Source organism: Typopeltis vanoorti, chromosome 17, assembly GCF_054136105.1.
Source record: "Typopeltis vanoorti isolate ZY-2024b chromosome 17, IOZ_Tvanoo_1.0, whole genome shotgun sequence".
In the NCBI taxonomy this organism is placed as follows: domain Eukaryota; kingdom Metazoa; phylum Arthropoda; class Arachnida; order Uropygi; family Thelyphonidae; genus Typopeltis; species Typopeltis vanoorti.
In genome coordinates this window covers 113,248,669-113,271,538 of record NC_143565.1, presented here as the reverse complement: position 1 = coordinate 113,271,538, position 22,870 = coordinate 113,248,669, and the positions used below count along the sequence as shown (strand labels likewise).

Sequence of the window (22,870 nt, the reverse complement as noted above, 5' to 3'; positions counted from 1 at the left end):
ATTGAGCAATATAACCAAAGGACTGCAAAGAAGTAGATGCACATGTCGCTAAGATGGGCAATGGAAAATCAATAGAAGGAACCTGGAGAAAGGTCGCATGGAGTGATCAGGTTTCTGCAGTTTCATGTGGACGCAAGACATGAACAAAAAAAAAAAAAAAAAATCCATCTATCCATTGATATCACGCAAAACGGGACGTGGCATAACTAGAGTGATAGTGTGCCATGTTTTTCTACAGGACCCCTAAACCACCTTTAGGGGGCTCCTGTAGAGGAAGGACAAAACCTACTTAAAGATCACTTCCAACAGAATACCGCTATCTCACAAGGCTGGTGTCATCTAAGAATAATTACAGAACCATGACAGATCTTAGTGTGGACCGACCTCCTCTCACTGGATCTCACGTCCAATAAGCAGTTTCAGTCTGTAGGGGAAAGTGACAGGGCTCTATCTCAGAGCTGCAGAAATCTCTCGAATTGAACTCTCGTAGAATGTCTGCGGAATGTAACCAGAAACACTTGGATGTGAGATTGTGGACATATGGAGTTAATCCATGAGGACTCATAATAGGTAAGAAATACTCAACTATCACTGCATCTCTAATAAACCGGCAACTCAATGTATATTTGAAATCTTGTTCGTGTTGAATCCAGGTTGATTTATTTGGTTAAGATTACCAGGACATTTAATGGCACGAGGAGAGTGTCGTCTGCTAATTGCGTGTATGGAGAAAAGTCCAGTTTCGGAGATTCTGGTTACCTTCTTAGAAAACTAGCTAAATCAACCACAAGCGAATGAATCACGGAATAAATTCAGTTTGCCATACAAAGTAGCTGATAGAAAGGTTCATTCGAACCTTTTTTTAGTTGATTAAAAATCTATTCCATCTTTTCCCATCTTTAGTCCTCCATGCTTCATCAAGAACGTACGAATTCTTTTGCCTGCTTATTATTCTCCACTACAAGTCTTATGCATTTTTTTTTAAATTTAATAACCTTCCAGTCACCTTTATGTGTGTCAAATGATCCTCTCCTATGAATTTTAGATTTTACTGAAATGTCTATTTACACCCTCTGTCCAAAAAGAAACCGAACTGTTCGAAAATAGAAGAAACTAGTGGCGCTACCTGTTGTATCTTTTTGTTGTCGAAAGCGGCAACCTTCATTAGTGTTGGGTCAACTGTTTATGACATTTGTTTCAATAGAAGCCGAGTTATAGTGCCAAGAGTGAGTGTATTTTGACGAACGGTCGGTAGTCACGATATTCATGCCATACGCGACGAATGCTCGCTATGAATCGCTTCAAAACTTCGAGATAAAACTCATCATTGACCATTTGGCCAGGTGGAACGAATTCTTTGTGAATAATGCTCTTGGAATCATAGAAACAAATCGGCATTATCTTTACGTTTGACTTCTTCAAGCGACTTTTTTTCGGATGCCCATTTTCTGGTGGTCTCCATTCAGCACTCTGGCGCTTTGTTTCGGGCTCATACTCAAAACACCACGTTTCGTCACTAGTAACGATCGTTTCAGGGGAATTTGAGTCCTTACGAGGTCCTTGTAATGTTCAATTCGATACATTTTTTGGTCTTCGGTCAACTTATGGGGATCAAAATCGCGAATTCAATTTACGAAGGCCCAAACTCTCAGTCAAAATGTTGCGCACAGTTGATTTTGGAATCCCCAATTCATCTTCAATCAATCTCATGGGCGATTTCGGCTTTTCTTTGATGAAATCACGCACTTTTTGGATGGTAACTTCGCTCAGTCCAGTTTTTGGACGGCCCGGCTTTTCGTCGTCCTGAAGCGTCTCACGACTACTTTCAAATTGCTTAAACCACTCGTAAACTTGAGTACGGGATAAGCATTCATCATCGTATGCGTTTTGAAGCTTTTGATGCGTTTCGGTAAAACTTTTACCAAGTTTAACACACAAAAGTCAATCGCAGCTCTGTTTGAAACTCATTTTCCGACCGTTCGTCAAAACACACTGTCACTTTTGGCACTATAATTCGGCTTCTAATGTCATAAACAAATGTCATAAACAACACTAATGAAGGTTGCCGCTCTAGACAATAAAAACATACAACAGGTGGCGCCACTAGTTTCTTCTATTTTCGAAAAGTTCGTTTCTTTTTGGATAGAGGGTGTAATTTCTTTAGTGAGGGCGACGGATTATAAGTATATGGTTTATTCCTTCTTTCTCTCCTTTATCTTGAAAATCGCTCAGTGGGTGATACCAAAACTATCACAATACAAACCAGATGGATAAACTGTAATAACAAAATATGCTTGGTATATACAGAATCCGTTTGTCTTAAATTTATAATTAAAAATAAAAATAAAAAATACGGAAGAACAAAGTTAACACAATTATAATTCTCCTACTCGCCTGAGTATTTGTAGCCTGGCGATCCCTTCATAGAAAAATGCGAAATAATGCGGAGAGGCATAAGCAAAGTTATCGGCATGCAATACTTGCTTATGCAATAATTTACAATAAACAACAAATATTGAAATAACGAAAATGTTATCGAAATAATATACCTGTGATTGATCTCTTAGCAATGAAAAAAAGTCGTGAAAGAATCTGTTTGGGAAATCAGGATTCATAATTCGATCCAAATATCCTTTCTGTCGATGCTTAGTTCAAAATGGCCACAACAGAAAGTAACTGCGGCCATTTTGAACTAAAAATCTCGGGAATCATCAACAGCCACTTTTCCCCAATGAACTCTTCAACAGAGAAGTACGATTTCAATTTGCTAGGTTTATTGTTTCGAAGAGAGAATAACATGAATTAAAATCCATTTTAGTTAAAAGAAAAAAAAAATCACGTATTTTTATGCATTATGGCATGTTATCGCATGCAACGTAGTTGTGCAGTTTGCAATTCATAAAACTCTCAAGTTAGCTCAGATATGTTCCGATCATTCCATCGCAAGTGCCCAAAACTTTCGGTGGATATTTTAATTCTTGTTCTCTAAACAAAAACTTGAGAATCAGAACTATTTTTAATCTGATCTTTTTCTCTGAAAGCACACGAAGATTTAACTCATTGTACTGAGGGGGAAAAGTTGCTAGCTAGTTGTGTACGTGATACTAAACAACTAGTATGTCTATAAATTGGTTATACTGAAATAATTAAAAGATCTTGGACGAGAGAGGTATGGAATGGATTTAAAAAAGGCATCTCGCTACCAAAGTCATTACCTAAAAAGCAGTGCCACGTCTCACATCCAATAAGAATATTTTCATCCCGCTAGTTCCGTGTGCGAGATCCCAGTCCGAATTTCGTATCAGGGACTACTTGAGCCTCATAATAAAAACGGTATAATACACTGGACTGCCTTGAAGCATTTCAGTCGTAATTAAACCATCCCCCCCTCAGTTATCTTATTATTGTCAAGAAATTCTTAACAATATTCTTTACACATAAAACTGATCTTGAACTTCGTTTGGGAGTATATTTATATCCACATATAAACACGAATCGGGTAATTCGTGGATTTAATGCCGTTGCTAACTTAGATGAACTTAAGTCTCCTGGTGGAAAGGCCAAAATTAAAATTTTCTCCTTTTAAATAAGCAGTTCTACAATGTATATTTCATACGTTTAATGACCCCCCCCCCCCTCCTACTTCTGATTTTGCAAAAATACCGAATAGGAAGCATTTTCTCATGTTTAATCACCAAAATTCATGCTACGGGAATTTTTAATCAGATTTTAAGATCTTCGAAACAAAGGATCAAGTTCATGTTCAACAGAGATATTTGCTTTCTCTCCTTTGGAAGATCGCCATAAATTAGAATATTATTATTTCCTGACATGTATCTTAACGGGATGTACAGGATACCATGACCGTATTACATGATTTAATACTAGGGTGGCGAGATTCTGAAAAGGGCATTTGCCAATACCAACTTTGTGTTCGTCTTGTGAGTTTTGAAGGATAGTTGTCTTCATCTGATCGAGTATAAGATGTTTTTGAATCTTTGGAATTAAAAAAAAATGAATTTATTCTTTCACTGTTCCTGCATGAAACGAAAATATTTGAAATATTTTTCCTGAGTCAATGTTTTTCGTCAATCTTTCTGCTTCGATGACACACATCGCGTGTACTCTACCGTTGTAATCTGTCGCTTTACATAACACCCTATCACCACTATTCTGACGTTTTGCATGGCAAAAGACTTCAGTACGAGCAGTTCGATTAGCATGATAAAATATAGTTTGCTTTATAAGTATAAATGCAAACAGTGACAAGTTTGGATAGGTAGAGGTTTATACGGTGTCATTTACTGAAATTCTTTATTATAATAGAATAGGAATTTTTAAATTCTTATAATAGTATCAAGTCTAGCTCAATCATGACATTTGCCGTCTATGCTTCCTTCTGTAGTCCTTTGTCAGTTTTAGCATTTTCATGATTACTAATTCGTAGTCTAGTCTATTTTGCTTTTACAGATTTTAGATAACTTCCAGCTGGAAGTATTTAAAACGGACATGTTATATTTATGGAAATTTATAAGTTTTGAAATGATGCGATGGAAGATGCATGGAAATTTGGCGATCCTTTTCATTACTGAAAACATGCCAAATATAATCAAATAGAAATAGCAAAAGTAATTAAGTAAAAAAGGGGGGGAAAAAGGACTAATACAGTACATTTACTCCTAAGGAGTAGGTGTACTCCTTAAAAGGACAGAAAATAATTAAAAAGGGGTGGGAGGGACAGAGTGCTCACTACGACTCAATTTCTTTCTTGATCGATTTAATTATATAAAATGAAAACATTGAAAATATGCTTCTGGGATGCAGAGTTACTTTTATTCGACGAATTTAAGGGGCTCTTCAGTGATAGGGGGAGCGTGAATGTTATTTTATGAGCCCTAAAACAGTGCTGATAATGAGAGCGTGGTGTGTAGGTGGTAGCAGTGTTACAGCAATGATACTTCAGTGATATTTGGGACATCGAAGCGTTATAGGCGAAGACAAAGCAGTTTTACTTTAAAAGGACCTCATTAAACTTGGACTGGTTTCCCGAAGGGAGAAATAATCCTGTTTCACGTGGTATTATACAAGACACGGATTTTGTCTTACGAAAAGGGAACTAAAATCATACATTTCGCTAACTGGCAGTTAGCAACGCGCCAAATATACATTTCAGACTATCTACTTTCTGAAAGATGTTTACCACATTTAATTCAGTTAAAGTTCTATTTTTTGTGCATGCTTGAGTGTGTGTTTTACAAAGACTTCAACAATGTGGGATTTCGACCACGCTTAGCCTGGGAAACTGGTACAACGTGACACACAAAGTAGAGAATTAGCTTGTTAAGCAGGTTCTCCTCAGGCTCTGATATTGTTAGTTTTCTTGTGGTTGATCTCCACTAGTTTGTTTTCATTTGAACTTTTTCACTGATGCTGGGAACAAGGTCTATAGAGCCAGGTGGGTCAGTTGATCTGCTTACACGATGTGGGTAGAATGACAACCTTATTTGACATAGCATCTGATTAGCAATTTTTTTTTTTCCTGCTCAAGGAAATTTTATGTGAGATTGAGAAACATTGAATTACTAATCCTAATTTAGTAACGTGAGAATAATGTAGAATATTATTTCACTCTTTAATGATTAATTATCTTGGAAGGATTCTCATAATTTTCATTTTTAATCCACTAACTGAATTAAAAAAAATTAATCCACGAACTGAATTAAATTACATAAAAAAGAAATTTTATTTAATTAACTCACTTCTCCCCCCCCAAACACAAGTTTTTACAGCAGTTTTTTGGATCATGCCCCATCTCAACGATTTTGATGTTCCCCTCCCTCGCCGACAGTGGTGAGTGTTTTGAGTATATCAGTGATGAGGTGACGAATGCAACGTCATTTTCTAATTGCTCCCCAAAATATTTAAATTTCCCCATGTTGAGAAACTGTTTTACAGGCTTTGTTAATTCCAGTGGGACTGTAAGCTATTTTCAAATGCACTGGTGAACTACTTAATTCTGATGTTGCATTATGTTTAGATTCCTTCATATGATCTACATATTTCTGGATATGTTTATTGATAGAAGTATTTATGAGAACTTCAACAGCAAGTGGAAAAGCTATGAAAAAAAATTGATGCCGAGTTTGTTTGTTTTTTTTTTTTTTTTGCTCAAATTTAGTTCCACGCATTACTTTGCATGGGATTGCTTTAAAACAAATCGTCTGATGTGTTGTCAAATTCCTGATATGTATGCTCAACAGGTGATACTAAGATAGTAAATTATACACACACGTAAGAAATGCCATACTAAAAGGTTGGTGCACGTTCTATGTAACAGATAATCAACGAACTCCGTATTTCTGGTGACAATAACTTATAAAAGGTGAGAATTTGAGAATTCAAAGGATAAACAATCTTACTGGAATCTAGTTCAGATGGATATAAACTGGATAAATTTGTATAAGCAGGTGTGCGAATGAAAATAAACTTAAAGCGATGTCGAACTTAGCGAATAGCAAGAGATCCCTCGAATGTGCCATAAACTAGAACTGATGCGACATGTTATTTCAAACGAAAAATAAATAAATACGTAACAAAAACTTAAATGAGAAGGATGTATGTGTGAAAGGATAATACGTGCTGGCAAAAAACTCCCAAGCACTTTCAGGGATTAGACAAGAGGAATTTCCAATAAAACCTGATTTAATGGCTCGATACAAGTTTTATCCCCCCTCAAGGGTACCGTTCCGCTTTGTTATGCATTTTCGTCTAAGCCCCACCACCTGCTTGCATCCTCCTTCATTCGCACCTGTGCCACTTCTATGTAAGGATGCTCATCTCCGAGAGTTAAACACCCTTTTCATGTCTGTATATGTGGCCGACAAATGAAGCGGCACATCACAGGAGAAAGTTTTATAGTTCCATAAAATATACAATTCAGAGTGGAAAAAATGCTCACCAGAGGGCGGGATGAGAAAACAGGTGACAATGAAGACACTTTGGTTATACTGTCACCTTTTGTAAACAAAACTGTGCAGTTTTGGGCACTGTTGTCACACACACTTGACAGCCAAACCCATTTTGTTAACATTCCTCTCTGCTAAAGTATATGGAAGCAACAAAAACGGATTCGATATGGGAACAAGAGAGCGAAAGGTTATTTGGGAAGTTATCACGACACTTGCAGTGGGAATTGAAGGTCGAAAAACGAGATAATTTCCTTCGTGTCTTATTCCAGCGTCTGACCCTCCCTAAAAAAAAAAAAAACAATCATCGGGATACATTCTCATTAACGTATCACCAAAACTCGAGCAACCCAAATCTATTCTTCCCTTAGAAACCGCCCTCAAGACAGCGTGCGACAGAAAAATCCAACCACGGAAGCTGTTTGCTCAATGTAAAGCAAAGTGTTCAAATGAGGGTCTGCTCTGATTGACCCAATTTCCAACTACGGCATCTCCCCCCCCCCCCCGTGCAATGATGGCCTTGGCTTACTTTATAGTCAAGGCTATCCCCGTCCTGTCGAACAGATATAACGGCAAAGAGAAGGAAAAACAGAATGGGGGGGGGGAATGGGTGGAGAGGTGTTGTTTTAAGAAACCCGTTATTGTTGGATAAGCGATTTCGAGACCGCCTTAACTGAAGGAATCACTTCATTAGCAATTTTTTCATAATTACCTCCAAGGCGTTTCAACAAGGACGTGAATTTGCATCTTATAATTCAAGTTTTTCCCTTTTTTTAGTTGCTGCTACAGAAAAAGTAAAAATTTGAACGAATATGAACTCATTAAAGAAACAACAGAAATGATCCTAACAACCATTTTCGGTTGTTAGAATAACTTCTATTAAAAAAAATAAATAAACGAAGAGACTTGTCCAAGAGATATTTATGGACATCCAAGCACTGCAGAGGGCGCCTCCGTAGCTCATTCAGTATAGACGAAGCCCTTTGGTCGGAAAGACCTGGGTTTGATTCCGGTCAGTGACGTGAGGAGCATTATCTGGTCTCTTTCGACTAAAGGTGAGTTAACCTGTCTCGTACGGTGGTGGAGGTTTTTCATCCCTCAAAACAGGCAAACCGGTCCCGTGAACACACACACACGGCTACAATCATAAAATATATTACGACAAGGAAGGCCACGGGAAACCACCTTGCTCATAATCATCTCCTAGTATGGTATAGTACGCCCACAGACGCGAGACCCTTCGACACTTCTGCGCATGTCAAAAGGAGAATCGATTCCGATAACAGGGTAGTCAATCCGTCTTCTGGGATGAGTTGTTTATTATTACAAGTCGGAAAATTAACTTTTCTTTTATGATCATTGTAGTTTTTAAAGTGGTAACTATTTTGCTTGTATAACAGTTGGAAAATTTTACGTATAAAGCACGTGATTTCGCGTGTTGGTGACCAATTCGTTCATCGCCTTTTTTCTTTCTCCCCTTCAACATGAATGGACTCTTCTTGGCAGTCTGCCAACGAGAACTCTTCCTTCTGTTGTCGGACTATAGCATACATAGCTATCCCTACCAGCAGTATGGCTGAGGGAATAGGTTAGGATATAATACTCTAAGAAATACTGTATAGAATGCTTATGGAATTAATCCATCTTTGATAGAATCTTAAAAGATGGATCTACACCCGACTGGAACTTAATACTTCTGAGGAGGTAGTTCCCCCCCCCCCCCCGAAATGGGGAAGACAGCAAAGCAAAACATTTAGGCCGTTATTAGCAGAGAAGAAAAACAACAGATGCGATGACTATCCCACACATAAAAAACAAAGGCGTGCGACCTAACGGGTAGTTTAAAGCACAACTCTTTTTTTTTTTGATTATCGTATTATTATATTGAAAATGACAATCAGAGATAGCGATAAAACTATATGTATATATAGAATCAGAAAAACTTTGAGAGGAAAAAAAAAGTGTTTTTCCAACAATCACAATATTCAAGTTTCGAAATCTGTATAGTGAAGAAATATTTGAACAAGGAGAGAAAACGATTCTTTATCGCAATATTTAGTCTAAAATATTCCAACATAACATTTTGCACACTAAAGTATACACATCAAGTTACTAATAATTTCATATACCTTCCTTGTTCCTTACCGTATCTTAAATTCACTGTTTATTTTCAGAAATCGTGGGCTATTCCACAACGTCTATGGCTTAGGGCCGTAGTCTCTGAATTTGCAGTGGCACGTGACAAGGAAGTGGTTTTTAGCTTGTTTTATAATATATGCCAAGGAACATATTCATGAAAAATATACTTGGAACTACACTGCAAGAAGCGCGAATGGACATTACGGTTTGAAACCTTGGGTCTCGCATTCCTTAAATCTGCCATTGAAGAGAGCTTCACGTTTACTCAAGTGACCAAAATGTCTGAGATTGAAGGCCAGACTATGAAATCTAACAAACAGTTCAAAGATTTTATTGAAGCCAGGCAGTCCCTAAACGCATGATCACAAACGTTAATTGTCAGCAATGATACTTTAACGCAGGAGATGGACCCCATTACTTTCAATTAATAGAAACAGTGGAAGAGATAACTGTCCACTAAATCTTAAAAGTACTTTGTTTCTTGAAAAATTATGTTTTCGTATGCAAATATAAAAATTAATTTTCTCAAGTCATCCTTTTTACGATGATACGTAGTAAAATCAGAACAATCCCAATTTACAATTTTTGTGAATGGTAAACACTCTTTAGGAGTCTCGTGGATTAGCTAAACAAATAAGTGAAATGTCACGTTTCGCCAAGGAATTTCGGCACTGCAGGGATTGTTTGTTACCAAGTAGGATTCTCTACAATGTAGAAGTCATTCCACTTGTGTTTAACTTCTCTATCGTTAAAAAAAAAGCTACACAGACGATCTCTGGACTAATACAACGAAATGTTATCTAGGTTGTTATATGATCGTATTAGCAAAGTCTTATCATTTAGGAGAGAAAAATGGGACTGTGCAATGCATTGGTCGGTTTGGCTGTTTGTGGTTGGAACACATTTCTAGAAAAGGGCACGTTATTCGAGTACTGGAAGTCTATTTTACACAGTCGTTTTATGAATCTGTGTGACCTAGAATATTCAAAGATGAATAGGAATCGGCAAGAACGATTTCAAATTATCTCAAACTGATTTATTGGCAAATTGATCTGTATTAGAGAGATGTTATGTTAATCGATAAATTGGCGATGCCAGTTAAAACATGGATGAACTTGCATCAATAATGTAAAAGGTGGTAGGCTAAAAAATCTAAGACTGACGTATTTTAGGAACAAAATGAATCACTTAGGCTAATTTGCTACACCAATCATCCAAAAGAAAAGCACAAATTTTGAAATACTGTTTCAGAGTCTGCGCACAGTCGTTCTAGTTCAAGTAAGCTCTATCGTTTGGGTCAGAAATCTCCTTATAGAGATAAGGAAGGTGATGGCTGCCGATAAAATGTCAGTTGGCTTGACATCTTGGGTACATGAAAATCGCTCAACGCCTCGTTGTTCCTTTGACATGAACAGAAAATAGAGAAAGAGGAACTATGTATGAAATGGCGCAGCAGACTGCTGCCGAAAGAAAAATTCAGAAAACGCAAAATGATTCATTTTTATATTTTAAAATATTCAAAAAATATAAAGCAACTGTTAAAATTTTGTTAAATAATGATAAATTAATTTAAAATATAACATTTTTCCATATTTGAGATAAAATATGTTAAGACACCTTTTCGTTTTAATTTTCTAATCGCATAAAATTGGAATTATATTTTCTCCCACGTTTTGGTATTCATTTGAGACACTTAAATGGAGTGATCTATTATTATATTCCTTTCAGACTATTGTTATGCAATATGCAATGATCTATTATATATAGATCACACACACACACACACTATTATATTATATTATATTATATATATATATTATATATATATAATAGTAATACTTTCAGGGCAATTAAAGTTCTGATTACCGAAAAAAATTAAAAAACATAAAATTTAATTATTTTGTATCTACTAACTTATTATTCGACTCTAGTCCAGGAATTTGTATATGCATTGCAAACTATCGTAGTTTTAAAACGGCATGTTTTCTCTATAGTGGATTCAAACGATGGGTTCTAGAAGTCTGTTGGTGCCCTGACACCAACAATTATATCTTTTTAACTTTATAGTAACACGCCCAAGTCCTCCCTACTTTCACCACCGTATATGTACAGTTCGAAAGGACCTCAGCACGCTAAGAGACCCTGTCAACAAACAATTTCTCAGACAATAGAACAACATTTCTTCTCTGGCGTGAGAGTATCAGGACAATTTCACAAAACTAATTTAGTCCATTTGGAGCAACCCGGAAATGGCCAACAATATTTTCGTGACGGGTGTGTCCCGGAGTTAGTGACAGCAAACGATCCATTGTGCCTACTTTTATCAAACCGTTTTCGTATTAGGTAACAGTCGCTTCGGGTCTCTTAAAAAAATGAAAGTCACAGTACTCCACCCCAGCGGTTTAAACGGTTGGCTAAATCAATCGAAGGACTGTCTCCACCCCACGCTTAATTCCATATAGTCTGTACTGTTGATAGAACTCAAATGGCAGCACGTTTCCGTATGAATGCGTGGTGTGGCATTAGATTTCACTTTGTGAGTTAACCTCTGATTAAAATGCCGGGAAAGGTGGGACCGAGTGAAGTTCAAGGAAATGGGAATGCACCAGTTTCCTTTCAGACTCTAATACAAACAAAAACGAAGCATCTCGGAATCAGACACCACCTACTTCCTTAAAAAGAGTAAATGGGTCAGCATTAACCAGCTGAAGCACATTGTGTTGGTAGCAACTGAATACTAAAATGATGTGGTCTGTGGTATCGATAAGTTAGAGGGAAAGGTTGGGTCATCAGAGAATATTCCTCATCTTTAATGGACCAACTAAGGAGAAAAAAGAATCTTTTCTTCAGAGAATGGGTATCTTCTTAAAATATCTGATCCGTCCAGTGGAGATTGAACTGCCCACTCAGTCTCCAAAAGTTAGATAGGGCTAAAACGGCCTCGCTACTCCCTATACACGGGAATAAAAAGGTGTTAGCTAATTTTTTAAAATAAAAAATGCCTGTATAGCTCAGTGGATGTGTTGTTTGCACGCCACGGCACTTGACCACACGAAGGAAGCCTTCTTGGTTTCGAATCTAGTCGGTGACTACAAGAAATTTTTCTAAACCTTTTTTCGACCGGTTCCCGAGTAAGTCGCTCTCTGTACTGGCAAGAGAGTTTTTTCTCCCAGAAACTCGGGTTTTTCGTCCGGTAAAATCAAGAAAATCGACTGTAGAACCCACATTATTTCAGACACAGACATTAAATACAAGTGTTAGGATTAGGGACCACGAGATGGCGGCACTTGTGGAGCAGTCTCTCTTCACTGCGTGCCGCTTAATTAGTGATAGCCTCGGGCCAGCTATCTCTGATTTGGTACCACTGGAGATTGAACTGCCCACGCAGTCTCCAAAAGTTAGATAGGGCTAAAACGGCCTCGCCTACTCCCTATATATGAGAATAAAAAGGCGTTAGCTGATTTTTTTCCCTGATTCGTCAATTGCAAATGTTCTGAGATTTTATAAAAATTAAAATTTTAAATTGCGAAATACATGGATTGATCGCCAAAAGTATCAACAGTCTACTCCCAAAGATATCTCACATTAAACAAAACAGGAAGAGTTAACTGGAAAGGTCAGACTGTGCCATCATAAACAATACCTTTCATGTCGGCCTACACGTCATTTTTACATTTTTTCGTAGCATCATAATGGATTTTCTTTATAACCGCTAATATGGTTGCCATTTGTCCTTATTGGCCAATTACTCAACTGCTTCCATGACTTTACATAATTTTTTACTGAAAAGGACCCTTCGTTTCTAATATACTCGATCAAAAACCTTGGTAACACAAGTTCATGTTTGACATAAAAAGCCTATCTATATATGTACGGGCAAGAAGTCATTAAAATACTCACACACTGCCATTATGAAAAATACTCTAAGAAAAAAAAAAAAAAAGATTTATTTATTTTTTTTGAAACCCTGCGGAGGTCGCGTGGATCTGAGACATACATCCATTACTAGCATGTGCTAAAATGCGATAAAAAAAAAAAAAAAAAAAAAAAAAAAAAAAAAAAAAAAAAAAAAAAAAAAACTGCAAATATAATGCATGATGGTTTATTTATTTTCAGTTACAATCTAGACATTATTGAACAAAGAAACAAAAGAAGAAAAAAAAAACTAAACCAATACTATACCGACATCGATGGTCGCGGTATCTCTCAGATACAATTTGCTATGAACTATGGCACACTTTTACATAATGCGTGTTAAACTAAAACTGACCGCATAAACAGTGTGGAGTATCACTCGTAATATATGCATGCGCAGCTACTCATGACCTCCAAGCTATACGCCGGATATGTGTAAGAATATTTATATTAAACACTTCGTATCTGTCAGATAAGCGCGACCTCCGCAGGGTTAAATTAAGTTGTTACAGGCTGAATAGACACGTAGATAAACAGGTCGACAGGATATTCTTTCGTTTCCATTGTAAAGAAAAGAATAATGTATGGAAAGATATCGTTGACAGTTGTGGCTCTTCTTAGAAAATAACGCGAACTTTGACCTTCCAATCGATCAATCAAATTAGTAATTGGACTCGAATGATCTAAGTCCTAGTTCTGAAGGATTAGCGCTCAAATTCATTCATAAACAAAACGCTTGTGATCAAACGTCAGTGCCAGACATATTCCATACTTGGGTTACTAAAAAGCACACCTACTAACCACAGTGATAAGTTTTAATAAAATACTCTCAATAAATTAGAAATTCCATTGTAATCACGCGCCCTAACTGTATGTTATTCCTAGTAATGTTTGAATTACTGTACTAAGATATTTGAATATATTTGAATATAATATATTTGAATTACTGTACTAAGACAATCCTAAGATACTTGGGATGAAATATTTACCTATTAAAACTTATCACTGTGGTTAGTACGTGCGTTTTTTAGTGATGAATTAACCACAGGTTTCATTGTATAAAAAAATACTTACGTTAGATCGGTTGTTCATTTGAGATGAAAATATCAAGCGAACATTATTTTTACATAGTCCGGAAACTGCTCTAGACACCAGGGGCGAATTCTGCATGCTTGCTGCGCAAGCTCATTAATTGAGAAAGAAGTACTATTTATTTGTTAATAAATAGTATGCATTTATATTTATAATTATTTTTTTTTGGAATGCTTATAAATGCATGCATTTATAAGCATTCCATTTAGGCTTTTATTTTTGTAGACAGAAGACGTCTTAAGCTTGCGCGGCAATAAATGAGTTGTGTATCGAAGGCCGATGCTTGCTCGGTTGTCGGAGCTTCCAGGTCCTCGCAGAAGCACTCTGATTTCATGCGCACATAGCCATTTCTGCTCCCTTCACGTCGTCTTAAACACAGGACATACGCAGTCAAAGTAGCTCTAGCCAGTGAGCTTCAGCCAGCCTTTACAAGAGTGCGTGTTGCTTGGGAAAATTAAGTTACAACCAACTTTTTATGACGATGTTATTGACCAGTTCATAAAGAAGAACCGTAGAGTAGAATTTGTATTCAAGTAGCTAAATTGAAAAAGCTTAAGGGGTGCTTAAGGGCCAAAGCTGTATAACTGAGAGGAGACCTCCACATAGCCTTTAAAGGAATGCGGAGAACCGACCAGGGCTTCTAACCTAATGTCCAATCCTCACCTTCTCGTGGTGCACCCTGTTGGGTATCTACTTTAATACTGAACGAACGAGGATGGGCTGGCAATTTGGGATTTAGCCGACCAAATTGTATTCTTATTGGTTAAACCAAAATAAAAAATGATGGTACAACATGACAAAATTTCATGCCGGCTGGGGCGTCGCCCGGTTAAACAAGGCCCCCGTTGTTTTCGCCAGGGAACCAGGGCGAACAGCGAAAAGTCAGCTACTGGAACACATCTGAAAACAAACCCCAACTCAACATCACCAGAGTTAAAGATCGGTACTATCAACGTAAGAAGCCTGAAAGGCAAAGAAATGGAGCTAACTGAGGAATTAGATAAGTACCAGATCGACATAATAGGGGTGAATGAAACAAAAAAGACCAAAACTGGAGAGATCTTTCTGAGCAATAAATACAAAATGTTATATTCAGGCAATGACAATCAAGGGAAAGAAGGAGTAGCCATAGTATTCAACACAAATTACGAGGCTAATCTTCTTGAATGGCAGTCAGTCTCAAGTAGAGTAATGTGGGCAAATATGAGAATGGGGAACTGGACAATGAGACTTATTTGTGCCTATGGTCCCACAGAAGGTTCTACTAAGGTAGAAGTGGAGGAATTTTTTGAGGCTTTAGAAAAAGCAACTGACACAATGAAAAAGGAAAAGTTGGTCCTTGTTGGGGATCTAAATAGTAGAGTAGGAAATGATTGTGAGACATACAAAAATATTTTGGGAAAATTTGGAGAAAAGAGCAAAGCTAATAATAATGGCAAATATCTGTTGGATTTCTGCTCAGGACATGGACTGGTTATTACTAACACCATGTTCCAACATAAAAATGTGCACAAATTCACATGGAGAGAAGAGGCTAGGAATAAGAAAAGTCTCATTGACTATGTTATTGTTGATAGTGATATTTTCTCCCTGGTGCAGGACACCAGAGTGTACAGAGGATTTGAAATTGGAAGTGATCACTATTTAGTCTTGAGCAGGATAAAATTGAATTTGATATTGAAAAGAAAGATATGTAAGAAAGTTTTAAAGCGAATAAAAGTTGAGCAGCTCTCAGATGTGAACTGTAGAGTAAAATACAGAAAGATTATTGAAAAGAAAATGAAAGAGTTTGAGAACAGGAATCAAACCTTGGATATTCAGTGGCAAACTCTGAAGGAAACATTGATTGATTCTGCCAGAGAGGCATGTGGTGAGGTTGTGTGCAAGGATAAAAAAATCAGAACTCCCTGGTGGACACAGGAAGTTAAAGAGGCAGTGAAGGAAAAGAAGGAAGCATATCAAAAGTTCCTGGCAAATAAGTCAGCTTTTACTCTTACAGAATACAGAGACAAATGTAAGAAAGCTAAACAGTGTGTAAAACTAGCTAAACAAAAGTCATGGGAGGACTTTGGCAAGAATATAGAAAATAAATATCAAGCAGGTGGCAAAATATTCTGGAGGTTGTTGAAGAAGCTTAGGAATGGAGGAAAGAGTGCTGTAAAAGGAATTCGAGATGATAAAGGTGAAATGAAAACAGGAGAAAAAGATATCCTTGAAGTATGGAGTAATTACTTTGAAAAACTGCTAAATGAAACAAGCAGTGATGACAACACAGTGATAAAAAAACACTTACCAGGCATGCAGTCAGGAATACATATCCATACTTGAAGTAGAAAAAGCCATCAAAGGCTTGAAATGTGGAAAGGCAGCAGGAGTAGATGATATTCGACCAGAAATGCTTTAGTATGGTGGTATAGGAGTCTTACAGTGGCTGCACTGCATGGTTCAGAGGGCCTGGACAGAGGGACGAATTCCCGATGATTGGAGTAGAGCTCTCATAGTGGCCATATATAAAAAGGGAAATAAAACTGAATGTGAGAATTACAGAGGTATTTCCCTACTGAATGTTCCTGGCATGATCTATGCAAGTATACTTGAGAAACGGTTCAGAAGAATAGTGGAAGAAAAGCTTGAAGAACAATCTGGATTCAGGCCAAATAGAGACTGTCAGGATCAGATCTTCACTTTACGACAAATAGTCGAGAAAGCATGGGAATATAACAAAGATCTTTATTTAAGTTTTGTCGATTTGGAAAAGGCATATGACAAGGTGCCAAGAGAGAAGCTATTCAATACGCTGCAGTTATATGGTGTCAATGGGGCATTATATCAAGCAATACTTAGTCTTTATTTGAGTTGTGAATCAGCAGTTAGAATTGAAGGAAGTACAGGAAGATGGTTTAATGTTAAATCTGGTGTGAGACAAGGATGTACATTATCCCCTCTGTTATTCATTATCTATATGGATCACATTATGAAGGAATGTGGTATTAAACCTGATATCAAAATTGGAGATGTTAATGTCAGCTTTTTGCTTTATGCGGATGATGTTATACTTCTAAATAAATCCGCTACAAGTCTGCAAGATTCTCTGACTAAATTGAGTAGCTGTTGTAATAGATATGGTATGAAGGTCAGCAATAAAAAGACAAAGACAATGAAAATAGGCAGAATCATTGAAAATGTCAACTGTGTTGTGAATGGAGAACCTGTGGAACAAGTAAAACATTTCAACTACTTAGGCACAATTTTTACTGAAGATGGTAAAATAAATATAGAAATAGACAACAGAATCAGCAAAGCTGGGATCGTGGGAAGTCAATTGAATAAATTCATATGGAATAAGAAAGAAATTAGTCGGAACACTAAATTAGCTGTATACAAGACTGTGTTCAAACCAATTTTAACTTATGGATCTGAGAGCTGGGTCAGAAGTAAAACACTTGACCAAAGACTAGAGACCGCAGATATGAGAGTCCTGAGAAAGATTAGAGGCGTGAACAGATGGCATCAATGGCAATATCATATTAAAAATGAGGATATTAGGAAAGAACTTGACATTGTCAGCATCCAGGAATGCGTTAGCAGAGCTAATCTCAGATGGTATGGTCACTTAAATAGAATGGGAGAGGAAAGATTAGCAAAACAAGTGTTCTCTGCCAGGTTGGCAGGAAAACGACCCAGAGGAAGACCAAGATATAGGTGGATTGATACGGTACAAAGTGCCTTAGACGATAGAAATATAAGATCTGATAATGTTGGAGTCTTGACAAGTAACAGACTGATTTGGAGGAAAATTGTAGATAGGAAGTTAGTAATGATGTAATTTTTTCATGTAGTACTGTCATATCCTGTACACCCCTTGAGGGTACATGGCAGGAATTTGATGATGATGAAATTGAAAAAGACAGAATATCATTTGTAAAATAAACGTTGTATCTGTATGATTAAATGTACATAAATGTCTAAATACATAGTTTTAAATGGTCAGTAATTCATTATTCCGCTAATCAGACTTCAATCACGCCTCTCACTCCCTCAATGATAACAAGAGCAAGCGTGAATTTCAAGACCAGCATTCGACCCTGTTAGACACCAAATCTGGAATTTTTTCAAGCCACTTTAGATCTCCATTAAGCGGGGAGATGGTGTCACACCGGACAATGAAATTCATCTCCCACCTAAAGACAAACATCCATGCCTGCAGCGGGATTCGAACCCGTGACCTGCTGGTTGAAGAGCGGGTACTCTAACCACTCAACTGGCAAAATTGTTGTAGACGTTTTTCCTTTTTCTGTTTCAATCTTCACGTTTCGAGAACTGGCTCGAAGCCTATTAAATATATAGAAAAGATTTAATGTCTATCTCAGAAATATCCAGTTATAAATATGCTAATTTTGCTTTTCTGAATAAGCAGAAACTGCTCACAGAAGAATGAAGTAGGAAAAGAAACTTGGTTACAGCGAAGTCTAGTTCGCACAGAGAATTTTCACCAGCAATTCTGTCTGAAGGGGAGGGGTGTCTAAACTTGATAATGGAAACTGTCTATCACGCAAATTTTCACTCGCGCACCATTCAGAAGCGACTTAATCCGACTACCCCTGCCTCTGAGCGATTGAGAACACTACGGGTGAAAAACGTGAACCTCGCTTTTATCTTTCTTCCCATCAATCGCTCCCACATCGTTTACAACGCACCCTGACCTTGAAAACGGGAGACAAAAGGTTAACTTTGAACATAATCCTCCTCGCAGTTCTCGAGTGTCAAAAGAAGTGAGCACATTCACGTGCAGCGGGTCGATGCCTGTTTTCAAGTGTTGCAGAGAGTTTGAGCAAACAGCTCTCTGATAAGAAAGGTTCGGCTCGCATGTTTTGGTTGTGGTAAGGAGGGAAAGTTCACGTGATATCTCTAAATAGTAAAACTAATTATGAGTCTGAGTAGCGACCAGGTGGCAGCTGTTAGGATCGTTACATATCACCAGACTTTCAATATTGGCTTAGAAACGTCAATATTGCATCGTTGTACCCATGCGCATTTGGTCAAAATCGAGCATGGGTTGTCTTATAATTAAGATCCATAAAAAGTACTTTATAAAGAGGCCGTCAAGCAGTGGCGGCTCGTACATAAGCACTGCGACACTGCAGCACCCCCAAGGAAAAAATGAAAAAATTAAATTTTGTTTGTGTGTTTATGAATAATAACAATGCTTAACATTATATAAATGCAATACAACATATTAAAGGTTAAAGCTTATGTTTCGACAGTGATTGAATAGTTAATAATTGGAATTGTTCGATTAACGCTTTAGATTACGAAACAGATACACTTCGAACGCAGTGTCGGAATTATCACGTTTGGCCAATTGCAGCTAGCTCGCCGATATTCGTTTGCGCTTCTCATTGCACGTTACAACTGATTCCGACACTGCTCGTTTGGGCAATGTCGCTTACAGATAAATTGTATGCATGCGCTCGTTATTTCTGTGAGATACGAAACTTTTATTATTGGTGTGTTCGTGGTGAGGATGAAATATTTTTAATAAAGCAATTTTTAATATGTAAATTTATTTATTAATAAATTCGTTACTGATTAGGAAAAAAGTTTTTTTTTTGTTTTTTTTTGCATATGCAGCACCCCACTTAAAATTTTCACCGACCGCTACTGCCGTCAAGTTAAAATTACTGATATAAATTAAAATGCCCGTTGCATAAACTTAAAAAAAAAGTGACCGAGCATGCCTTGGGAGAAATATTTTTATATAAGTAAAATTAGCATCAGTATATATTACCATGGCTTGTAAATACTAGCTTGATTTGGAAACGTCAGTTTCATATTGTATACGCATGCGTAGTTGCTGAAACTACTCCCCCCCCCCCCTCACACACCCGGTCCACATCAATTTGTTTCTTCAAAAGCATTTCTTTTCAAATCTTTATGTGTAAAAAAATTGCCAAGCTTTTGAAAGAAAAAAACCAAGATTGAATATATCTGCCAACCGTCTGGTAAATTTAAATAATTTCTACAAAATAAATTTAAAGACCTTCGCCCGTAAACAGTTGCTAGGAGTGCTTAGATTGAAACACACAAAGAATAACAGCAAAAAGTGCCTGAATTCACACAATCTCTGTAGCAAGGACAACGAGCTATTTGCTCGTCTGTCATAAAAACCAGGATTTGAATCCTATAGGTGACGCAAATTTCTGTTTAAAGCCTTAAAGGCCTTTCCAGTTGAAGGGCTGTTCTGGTTTCAAAACCAAAGTGGCTAAGTTTTCCTCCAACAAACCTCACTGCGGGTAGACAGGAAAACCTGTCACATGACACATTTCCAGACGTAATACGCTAGACACACAGCCTTACTCTAAGAGAGAGAAAAAACACTTTGAATCTTATTTTAAACACGCTTGAAGATATTAACAAAAAAACAGCTAATTACTTTCTTAGGCCAGTTTATAAAAACTCGAGCCCAACTCCAGTTCTAACTTGAATGTTAGGGATTTGCCAAAAATTCGAAGGAGGAATTTGGAAAGATTTTAAATCCAATTTTTGAGACTCTTTGAAACTAGGGAAGAACGATTTTTGACCAAATCTGAAATGCGTTCTCTCTTATGACGTTCTCTCTCTCTCCCGTCACAGTCCAATCAGACAAAAACGAAAGTGGGTGTAAGGAGGAAAATCCTTTCTTAGGCAATACCCCCCACAGGTCTCACAATGTTCATCTAAGATTCCGACCAAATTAGGAATTGATTTCCACGTTGCCAATTAGACTAAAGTGAAGGGAGGGTGGTGGTTTTTTTTTTTTTTTTTTTTTATCTTTCGAAATGACTGCGACATATCGTTCGTTTGATTTCGACATCGTTTATCGTGTCTTTTACCTGGTTACCTAATATCTCAAGCACCCATTAAAAAAGTGAGCTAAAACTTAAAGCAGGAAGTTGGCTGCAATTTAGAACTATTTGGGTGGCTTTTTTTTTTTAATTGTTAAGAATGTGAATGTTTTCCTGTTGGAATTAGAGCAATAATAACAGAAAAATAATATCGTTATTAAGTGGATATTGAATCCAACATCATTTCAAAGCCGAATACAGAAACTATAAAAGTTTCGTGCGAAAGTTGACCAGAGAGCTTGCGGAAATACACCGCCGCCATATGCCGAGTTGCCCTTAAGTGGATTTAATATCAACTTAATTTATAATTTTGCATCGCCAAAGTGAAGCCTTTTGGCTCTTTATTTTAGTACATACTTTACGCACCGACCGAGAGTTCGCTTAGGGAAAATACACCTCTCCGACTCTTCGAGTTCCCTAGTACTGAGAGTTTTAGCTCTCTTAGGGTTCTGCCGAGTCTTGCCTCAGTTGAGGGGCTTAAGATTTCGTAAGCGTTTTGCCTGAGAGAGAATTGTGAGTCTCCGGGGGAGGTGCTTTCCGGTGTGATCCGTGTGGGGCTTTGTCGGAGGATGCTTTACCCTGGAATATGAGCGGTTCTGCTCAGTGGTTGGGTGAGCCTGTCACTGAGTGGAACCAATGCTGAGTTGGACGATCTTTCGGTCACTCGTGAGGAGTGGGTCCAGGGGATCGCCTAATATTTAGAGAGTCCTTTACTTATACAGTGTCTCTGACGACCAATCTTCTTCTTCTGCAGCTTGTCCCACTTAAGTGGGATCGCTGTTAATGATGAGTCTCCTTCACATCCTCCTGTCTTGGGTGTCTCTGACGACCAATAGAAGGCAATATACGGGCGCTTTTAGCTTTCGTACTTTTCTTATTAGGTTCGGCTAGGGTAACTAGTAGTAGTGCGGCGGTGGATTCCCGCAAGCTCTCTGGTCAATTTTCGCACGAAACTTTTGTAGTTTCTGTATTCGGCTTTGAACTGATGTTGGATTTAATATCCACTTAATTTATATAATTCTGCATCGCCGAAATGAAGCCCTTGACTCTTTATTTTAGTAAATATCGCTATTAAAATAAAACGATACCACTTTTGATTTGCACCCACTCAAAACTGAGGCTGTCTTCTCAGTATTCGGCTCATTTTCTTCAGACTTATGAGACTTATTAAAAACAAAGAAAAGCGTGTGCTTAAACTTTGCATAATTTGGAGTTGCCATCTATCAGGAGATATGAATTAATCGCCAAAGCATACGCAGCTAATCTACTAGTTGGCTTCATTTTTATATTAATTTTCGATTAGTCATATCTCCTCAAATGACTACAAATCTTGCAGCCCAATCGTGATCCTGCTATAGAAGAGGGATTCGATCAAAGGATAGTTCTTCGAACATCAAAAGATGCGTAGTACATTTTAACTTGTTTGAAAAAACAGTTATTTAGGTTAATAATCACCAGGTGGCGCCCTTAGATATAACGGGATCATTGCCACATCTATAAAAACAGTGTTTAAGCCACGAAAATATCTGTGAACGCCCTTCTAAGAGAACGCAGGTCATCTTCCTTTTGTGCCCGCATCATTTTCTAAATATGGATAATCCTTTTGTGAACTCGATGAGGGCATTTCCAGGTTACCATAACAACCAAGTGACCTAGAAACGCCAACCACCTACGTCGTTACATAGTAACGATGGGTGGTAAAAAGCGAGAACATGTTTTAGTTACCCAGGAAACAGAAAATGAAAGGGGAGGAAGGGGTCAGCAAAGTCAGCATTTTTGTTAAGGGCGGAAGTTAACGATGCGTACACTACAGCTTCCACTTTCGATGTCATAGATGAGGAATGTTGTCCAGGGTGTAAAATAACAATCACCTGG

General features: G+C 37.6%; 1 protein-coding gene across 5 annotated transcripts in view; it reads right to left on the bottom strand.

Annotated features, from left to right (window-relative positions):
• LOC150097806 (uncharacterized) overlaps positions 1 to 22,870 on the bottom strand; it is a 105,244-nt gene that overhangs the window by 79,562 nt on the left and 2,812 nt on the right. The window lies entirely within an intron of this gene.